The sequence below is a fragment of the Prunus dulcis genome, chromosome 1, assembly GCF_902201215.1.
Source record: "Prunus dulcis chromosome 1, ALMONDv2, whole genome shotgun sequence".
Taxonomy (NCBI): Eukaryota; Viridiplantae; Streptophyta; class Magnoliopsida; order Rosales; family Rosaceae; genus Prunus; species Prunus dulcis.
The window spans coordinates 4,991,692-5,001,491 of NC_047650.1; positions in this window are offsets into that span (position 1 = coordinate 4,991,692).

The window sequence follows — 9,800 nt, forward strand, 5'->3', positions numbered from 1 at the left end:
CAGATAACGCATGACTTTTTGTGGGATCTTAGTCGTTCTATTCTGGGATGTCATTTTGAACCTCGACTCATTGCATATAGGGCATGTATCCAACGTTTCATGCTCTTTGTAGAATAACATGCAATTATTTTTGCAAGCATGAATTTTTTCATAACCCAATCCAAGACCATTCAACACCTTCTTTGCCTGTTTATGATCTTTCGGCAAACAATTGTCCGTCGGAAGCATTCTCTTGAAAACCCCCAAAAAGTAATCGAAACACAGGTTCGACATACGATACTTTATTTTTCCATGCATTAGCTCTACAATGGCCGTGAGAACGGAAAAGCTCTCGCACCCCGGGTATAACTCTTGGTTGGCATTTTTTAACAGTTTTTCATATTGTTCAAACTCCGCGCTGTCTATTGGTGTTGGCACGTCATCTTCCCTTTCGTGATTGATGTTGGTCGATGCAAATGGAAAAGCATCCTGTATAATATCCATGACTTGATCATTAGGATCCACAATAGGTTCAACATTGTCCATTCTTGTGGCATTTGAAGACGAAGCATGGTCTAATTGTTCCCCATGAAGGTTCCAAATGCTATATGTCTCAATCATTCCATTCCTTACTAAATGAAATCCAACATTTTCAATTGTCTCCCATAACGTGTTATTACACCTCCTACAAGGACATCGGATTCTAGTTGCACCCGGGTTGTGTCTACGTGCAAACTCAATAAAATCCTCGATTCCATCCAAGTATTTGTCTGAGCATCTATTCGGGTTCTGTATCCACCTTCTGCTCATAATTCCTGAAACCACAATCACAACATAACAATCACAACAACTTCATACGAAGTTATAATGTCACCTTATGCCTCCGGTAAGGGCCCTATCCCATTCGGGAATGCATAGTCTTGTCACGTAACCTACGGCTACATGAGATTAGATTTCGACATGGATGAATTTCGGCAGCATCTCGATACAGTTCTTGAGGTGGGCATAGGTATAAATACCTACGTACCACCCGAAGAACGTACCGAGATGACACCAAAATCTCCACAATCGAAACCTAATCATGTAGCCGTAGATTACGTGACAACACTATGCATTACCAAACTGTCCAAATAGTGGGACAATTCAAGAATTAATTGGACCGCAGTCATGCTTTACGCATCCATGCACGAAATCCAACTAATCTCGAGCGGGAAACTAAATGTTACTAAACATACAAATAAAAGTACGAAGTTAATTTCAATTAACTTCGTACATCACAACACATTGTGCTACGTCACGCACAATTTAACAACATAATATAAATATAACTTCAAAAAAAAAAATGTACACATAACAAACTAACTTTAACATTTTTAATATATAAAACGAATAAAATACCGTGTCAATCGTTCTCCACCAATCGCTAATTACAAATATCCCTAACTAGAACAAAATTAATAGCGTTAGTACGAATTTACATTAATACTTATAAACTAACGACAAAAAATATTTACCCGATGAACGTACTGAATTTCCAGCAAAAACAGCGACAGAGAGGTTGAGAAAGAGGCAGAAAGGAAATTTTTTTCCTTTCTGCCACTGCAATGGCAAAGTTCTGATATGAAGAAGAAGGACTTTGCACGATGAATAATACTATTCGTCGCGCAAAATGCTGTCACGAAAAACCATTTTTCCGTCGCACAAAACGAGTTTTTTTCGTCACGTAAAAACTTGTCGACAAAAAAACTTTTGCACAACGCAAGATATTTGCGTCGCACAAGATTTCGTCGTGCAAATTCTTGTCCTCATCGCGCAAAAACAAAATTCCGTCACGTAACAATTCCGTTTTGTCGGCAAGAATGTACCGACATCTGTTTTACGCGACGAAATATAGTTCGTCGCGCAAAAAAAAATATCCCCCCTCAATTATTTTGGCACCAAATTAAAAATATCCTTCGTTTTCTTATGCGACGATAAATGGTTTCGTCGCGCTAAGTTGTCTTTTGCGATGAAACCTGTCGTCGCATGAGTTTTCGCAGCCAAATCACCTCACTTTTACGCGACGAAGTGTCCCATCGTCGCGCTAGGTTTTCTTACGCAACGATTGCTCTCGCCGCGCAAGTGTTTGGTGCCAACAGAATACCCGGGTTTTTTTTCCCCCCCTTTGCGCGACGAAGGTGTTTATATGTCGCGCTAAGAGGTTTTGCGCTTCGAAAACTTTGGTCGCGCAAGTTTTCAATTTTTTGCGCGACAATAGGTTTTTTCCGTCACTTTATTGCGTTTTGCGCGACGAACATATGTTCGTCGCGCAAATAGTAAAACGTAGTAGTGCTTGTTTAATGAATTATTTTTTCTCCATAAAAACAATGAAATAATAAAATCTGCTAAGTAATATGCCAAATTGTTTTTTTTTTCTCTGCATAAAAACATTAAATAATAAGACTTAACTATGGCTATTTTCTTTAATATAGAAATGTGTGGTGAAAATTGAACAATTGTAACCTAAATCTTAGTACCTAATTAAAGAAAATATTCCAAATAAATATAAATATATACCTAATCGAATACATTGTACTTGGTCAAATTAATGGATGAAATTATGACATGTGAGATGCATGATAAAAATGTACGATATTTGGGCCTACAAAGTTTAGTCTTATGTGTTTTTTTTAGGTGAGAAAGATTCCTCGAACATGAATTTGGAATTGTACGTCCTTTGGTTTTAACTATTGAGAAGTTGAGTCCAAAGTCTTGTGTTTGTATACGTAAGCTTCTATGTGTTTTTTTCAGCCACTGTGTCGGTGCATTTGCGTGGATTTACATTAGTTGGCCCATAGTGGTTGTTCAACATATTAGCAGAGGAAAAACCATGTCATTGTGAATTACGTTCGTAGAGAGGCCAATGGAGTTGCAAATAGGCTAGCTCATTTTTCTCTGAGCACAAATAATGCATGTGACATGAATGGTACGGGAATCCACCTACCATCATTCATCATACTATTTCCTAAGTTTTGTCTAACGGGATTTTCTTCTAGAATGTTTTAGCTAGGCCACTCTTTTACATGTACACCTTTCTTTACTGAAAGTTCCCCTTCTGGTCTATCTTGAAGTTGCCTACCAAGTGTTTAATTAAATGACTGGGCGACCTGTTCTTTTTTGTTCTTTGCTGCATGCAGCGCACATCTCACTAGTTTAAAAAAATAAACCTTTGCGCGACCAAATTTTGCTCCACGAAAATAACAACTTGGTTGCTCAAAGTCTTACGCGACTAAATTTTGCGCAACGAAGATCACATCGTCGCACAAAGTTACTTTGCTCGACAAAGTTTACGCGACAACAAAACATCGTCGCTCAAAGTGACTTTGAGCGACAAAACACTAAACTTTGTTGCACAAAGTCTTGAGCGACGAAGTGTGTTTCGTCGCGCAAAGTCTAAATAAAATAAAATTTTTATTTTTTAAAATTTTGTATGTATGACTTTGGCGCCACGAAACACTACACTTCGTCGCACAAAATTTTGAGCGACGAAGTGTGTTTCGTCACCCAAAGTCTTTACAAAAATAAATATTTTAAATATTTTAAATTGAAAATCAAATTCAATTATTGTATTCATATAGGGTCAAGAAGTGTAGCTGTAAAAAACCATCAAAATTGGAGTTAAAATAACCGTTACATCGTGATTTTTCATTTATAACCGTCAAAAAGTTTTGTCCCATTACTTGATCTCTGAATGTTTTTTTTTTTTTTTTCCGATTTTTGGCATATATGATCTCAAAGTATAAACAAACAAGTTTGACGGTTGGATCGTTGAAACTAGTTTCGTAGAATGTGTATGCCATCAAAACAATATATTCACTAACAATTAAGAGTTTATTTATATTTTCGTTAAATATAACATAAGATTTTGTGGTATCCACTGGTGTAAATATTTTAAATTGAAGATCAAATTCAGTCATTGTATTCATATAGGGTCAAGGAGTGTAGCTGTAAAAAAATCATCAAAATCGGAGTTAAAATAACCATTAAATCGTGATTTTTCATTTATAACCGTCAAAAAGTTTTGTCCAATAACTTGATCTCTGAATGTTTGTTTTTTGCTATTTTTGGGGTATTCGATCTCAAAATATAAACAAACAAATTTGACGGTTGGATCATTGAAACTAGTTTCGTTGAATACGTATGCATCAAAACAATATATTCACTAACAATTAAGAGTTTATTTATACTTTCGTTAAATATGACATAAGATTTTGTGGTATCCACTAGTGTAAATATTTTAAATTGAAGATCATATTCAGTCATTGTATTCATATAGGGTCAAGGAGTGTAGCTGTAAAAAATCATCAAAATCGGAGTTAAAATAACCGTTAAATCGTGATTTTTCATTTATAACCGTCGAAAAGTTTTGTCCCGTTACTAAATCTCTGAATGTTTATTTTTTGCGATTTTTGGGATATACGATCTTGAAGTATATACAAACAANAACCACATTTCTTCCCCCCCCCCCCCCCCAAAAAAAACAACAACAAAAAATTCCCAAAATCAACATTTCTTCCTCCTTTCTTAATTGATTATGGTTTTATGTTTTGATTAGTTGATTTAGGAATGAAAGTGCTATCGTTTAATTTTTCAATGTTATTTTCTTCTAAAAAAATTTCAAAACTTTTATATTATGACCCTATGTCCTAAGAATCCTAGGTTCGCCATTGTTGAGACACGAATACAAATCTAATTAATACCAAATACTTGTCAACTAACTCATGTCTCCATCCAAGCTGCAGGAAGTACCTGTGCACCTTCTCTGAATCATCTAATTAACACCAAATACTTTTCATTTAAAATTCATAAAATTTTGGTTTTCTTTTTTTAAAAATAAATTATTTAAAAATATATATTGTATTTTAAATACTCCTGACACTATATTATTGGAGATGTGGGCGCCACATATATGCCATATCAACAAATGGAGTTTTCAAAAAATAATTTAATATTCATAAAACTTAAAAATGAAAAAACCAAGGGTTTAGGGTTCATAAATGGTCCTCAAAGTTAAAATCCTTCTATAAATGGTTTTTTAATTTTTAATTTTTATGAATTTTAAATTTAAAAATTAAAAACTTTCGCCGAAACCAGTGATAAGTACATGAACCTCAAGGATATTTTGTGATATATATATGCCACTTCAGCAAACTAACAGAGTTTTTGACGGAACCTAACTGCAGGGATCATTTGTGATCACCTTGAGGACCACGAATGACATAAAAAAACATTAAGGATGCAATTTGATACTTTTGTAAACCTGAGGGATGTTTTGTAATATTAAACCTTTTATTCATATATACGATAATGGTTTTATCCTCCATTGAGAAGGTTAAGACAAATAATTATTTGCTTTGCTAATTAAATATTCCATGCTTCCGACAAGACATCAGATAAGATACTTTGTATTTTTTATTTTTATTATTTTTTTAAATAAAGCAGATAGGAAACTTAAGAAAGGAGGAAGAAGCAAAATAATTGAAACAGCAACAATATTAAAACCCCAGCTAAGAAAACCAACAACAACTAAACAATTGTTATAAAATAAACGGGGATATGTGCGAATATTGAGCTGCACGTAAAGTAGATGAGACACAGCATTTAACGAGGTTCGGCTATGCCTACATCCTCGGAGAGCAGCAGCAGTAACCTTTCATTCATAACATAATAGGGCTACAACTTTAGTATTTACAATATGTATGCTCACTGAATTTTCTCTCTAGGAGAATTTCTCTTTGCTCTCTTTCTCTTCACACACTCACCCTCTTTCTTTCTTCTCTTCATCTTCTCTCATTTCATCTTACATTACAAGCAAATATAATGCCTATTTATAGGCAAAGCAAATGGCTTGGTTTGGTGGGTGTGTGATTTGGTTTGGTAGGTGTGTGGTTTGGTTTGGTGGGTGTGTGGTTTGATTTGGTGGGTGTGTGGTTTGATTTTGTGTTGAACTTGAATGTTAGTTGGCTATGTGGGCTTCACCCATTCTTCTTTACAACACTCCCCCTTGGAGACCACATGTCCCTAGATTGGTTGCCTCATTAAAACCTTGCTTGGAGAAAACCTAGTGAGGTAGAAAACTGATGGAAGGAAGAAAGAAGAGTACAACAATCTGTATAGCATACTTCTGGATGCTCCCCCTGATTAATATCTCCCCCTGATGTCTTCATGACTATCTTTTGGAGTGAGAATCTTTCGGAGTGAGTGGAGGATGTAGCCATTAATAATTCTCGTAGTTGAGTAAGTAAATATATTTCCAGTGAGCTATCTCTATGTAAATCATAAAAATTTTCAGAGTCCGCGTTTCCAACAAAACTTGGGCTATTTGTAAGTTCACTTGAAAGAATATGCCCGTACATGGTGTTATGCGGAAATAGCATCAAATATACCTCACATCATCCCAAAATGATGGTGATGGAGTTGAGCCTTATCTGGAAAATATGATGTCCGGTCCAATATACTTCCGGAAAATCCTTAAAGTGTCCAACGGATAATCCTCATAAAAATGCTTCAATACTTTCTTAGTATAAGCAAGAATCTCGTTGGCATAATGCTCGATCTTTAAGTCGAGACAAATATTTCTGGAACTCTTGAGAAGCTTTAATGTGTTGCAAACACATTATAATCAATATACTCACTGAGGCAATTTATGCACATTAACATTGAGTACAGATTTTGTGCTTCAGGCACATGTCATTCAGGGACTTGCTTCATGCAATTTCAATCCTTTCAAGGATTTTGTTTAAAGGGATTAAACTTTATGACACATTATATAGCTTTAACCTAGCTATTTATACATCTTTAGGAAATCGCTTCTGGCAATATGCTCCGTGCCTTTAATAACCTTTAAAGATAACATGTTGGTCTCCGTAAATGTGCAATAAGGGGGCACAATTGAATTTGTAAATATGGAGAAAACCCAACATTCCTTGTTTATGCCAAAAACATTGTGTCATACAAAGTAGTTATATTCCCTTTTATTCCGAACACCCAAGTATAACTTTCAGTATTAACAAATTTTGGGGTTCGTATTGTGGGTTTGTTCTTTCACGTTCATTCTTATCTATAATGGAATTACCTCATTCCATTTTGGCCAATGATATTGTCGACATTTAATAATTGAACGTGGTTCCAATCAACACAGCCCATTGATGATTTGAGTAGCTACTCCAAAATCAAAATTTGTCATTCATCAATTCATGATCCCACCATTCTCATGTGCATGCGCATACATCAATTATAAGCATTTCTTTGCTTTTGGGTACCCAAGCCACTGCAGGGGGCTTTTATTATGTGAGAATGTGGATTATAACCTCCAATGGAGCGTTATTTTATAGTAGGGCGTGGATAATCTCCATTTAGGGAGTTGGAACATTTAGAACCCATATATCTGTCATGCTGCAGGCATGCCACAGATTAATACATACATGTCAATTAATTTCTGGGACTTTAACCCATACAATTTGCTACGCATTAGGCGTGCACAATATCAATATTGACATGTCAAAGGATTGTCCTTTCGGGACTTCAATCCACATCATTTGCTACGCAACAGGCATGCATCATATTGATCACTGCTATACCCATATTTTGTTCTTATGAGACTTTAATCTGTGCAGTGTATTATCAATGTATCCAACTTGCAATCTGTAAAATTTGCGTTAATAATTCATGGATACATACAAGCCATTCTTTTGGAACGGACTTATCTCCCCATTTGGTTACCTTTCAAGATAAAATATCAAATAAGTATATAAGCATAAAATAACACAAGTATTGCTTACATCCTTAGGTGGGAGAAACTTTTCTCAAGTATCATTCAAGCTCGTATCGGCCCAGTAAATATAAAGTAGCGCTTGATGATCTAGTTATATCCTGCAAGAGCAAAAATCACAATTCTTCTCTCTGTCAAAAACAAATAACCCTCAAAGTTAGGATCACTGCATGGATTCTTTCTTCGGATGTTCATTCTAAAGAAATAAAATCCCTTATGAACAGAGAGTTATAAAAAAAAGAAAAGATACAAAAATTGTGATATTGATTGCAAGGTAAGGTAAGCAATCAAGGAAGGAAGCTGGTGGGAGCAAACAACAAGCTCTCATTTCTCCTAGTCTAGAAGGACCTCAGGAGATTAGAGCATAAGGTCGCCTTCACAGTTCCCTGATGTAGCGGAAACGTGATCAGGGATAGTCTTGCTTCCTGAATGGATGATCAGAGATAGTCTTGCTTCTCGGGCATATTGAGTGCTCACTGATAAGAAAAACAAGTAGATATCGCATCACTAGGTATGGAGAAAACTGGATGTCTTCTGCAAAGAAAATTTCGTTAGTAACACATTTATACACAAATACAATGAATAGGTAGAACCGGTGAATTTCAAATTAACCATAGGAAAATTGCGAGATTCTCGGGATACTTTTGAAAAAGTAGCTCCGTGAAATCCGTAAAGCAAGATCGGCTTTGACGAAAATAATACTTGAAAACGCCGAAAGTGCCGACAGGCATTATTAGAGGCCACGTGAAGTTTTGGACTCTGCGAAAAAAGATAATATGGGGATTCGAGAAGATATTGGGATCCTGGAAATGTTGCCACATTTTCGTCTATAGATATTGCCTTTGCAAAACTTGATTGGAGCAACTGCGTTTCAACTCAACTTCCTTCATTTTCTGAAACTTTAGTTTTTGTAAGACTTTCTTCGAAACCTTCTTAAAATGGCTTCCTCTTCTTCCTGCCCAAATTATTTCAATTTAAATGATGCTCCCACAACAACCAGTGACGCCAAAGTTTGGCGTCCATCCTTTGTATCCCAAAATCGTCATCTCACAGTTAATGATTCTGTGATGATGAATGATGCTACTGCTGTCATAGTAGCTAGGAATTTCATTACTCCAATGGATGAAATGCTGTTGACAGGGAGGTCTGAGGAAGAGGCTATTGATGACTCAATGGCTTCTAGCATTCAGAGTGCTGCTTCTGTTTCTAACATGGCTGATCGTTTGCGTGCTAGAGCAAACGAGGTTCAGAAACTAACAACTGAAAATTCGTCTCTTCAAAGAATGCTTCATGAGTCTCAACAGGAGGTTGAGAAACTTAAAGGAGAGAATAATGCCTTGTTGAAACTGGTGAGTTCGTACTCCGTTGATACACTGAGAAGGCTAGACATGCTGCAGGTCTCAAATGAAAGAATTTTGGGAGACCATGAGAGGCTCATGGCTAAGCTTAAGAGGCGCCGTCCTCTTCCTTCAGAGGCTTCCAGAACATAATGTAATTTTATAGATTTTACAGGGCCTGCACCTTCATTGCAGGTGGAAAAAATCTATCTGTTATATGCTCCTTTCCTGTTATAATAATTGCGCACATTCTTAAACTTGTACATGTGGTTTTCACGTCTTTTCAAAATGACGGTTTGGAACCTTGTGCCTTATAGGTTCAAATAACCACATCGACTCTCCCAAATTTCATATTTCAATGCATGTGAGCCCGTAACTTTTGGCCCGGGCTAAACACAAACTCAGAATTTATTCGCCCTTTTCAAATGGACATGAAATATGGATTGAGTAAAAGCCACGCTAATATCACAATATAGTAGTGAAGAGCATTAACTACTATATACCCACAACTTCAAGTTCAGGATCTCTCATATATTTGGATCCATGGGCTTCCGGCCCAGATATAACAAAATATGTGGGGAGCCTCAATTCATTATTTGAGGTTTATACTGATATTATCCATTTCACGGTGTATTTTTAACAACCGAAATTCACAAAATATATTTCTTCCTTGA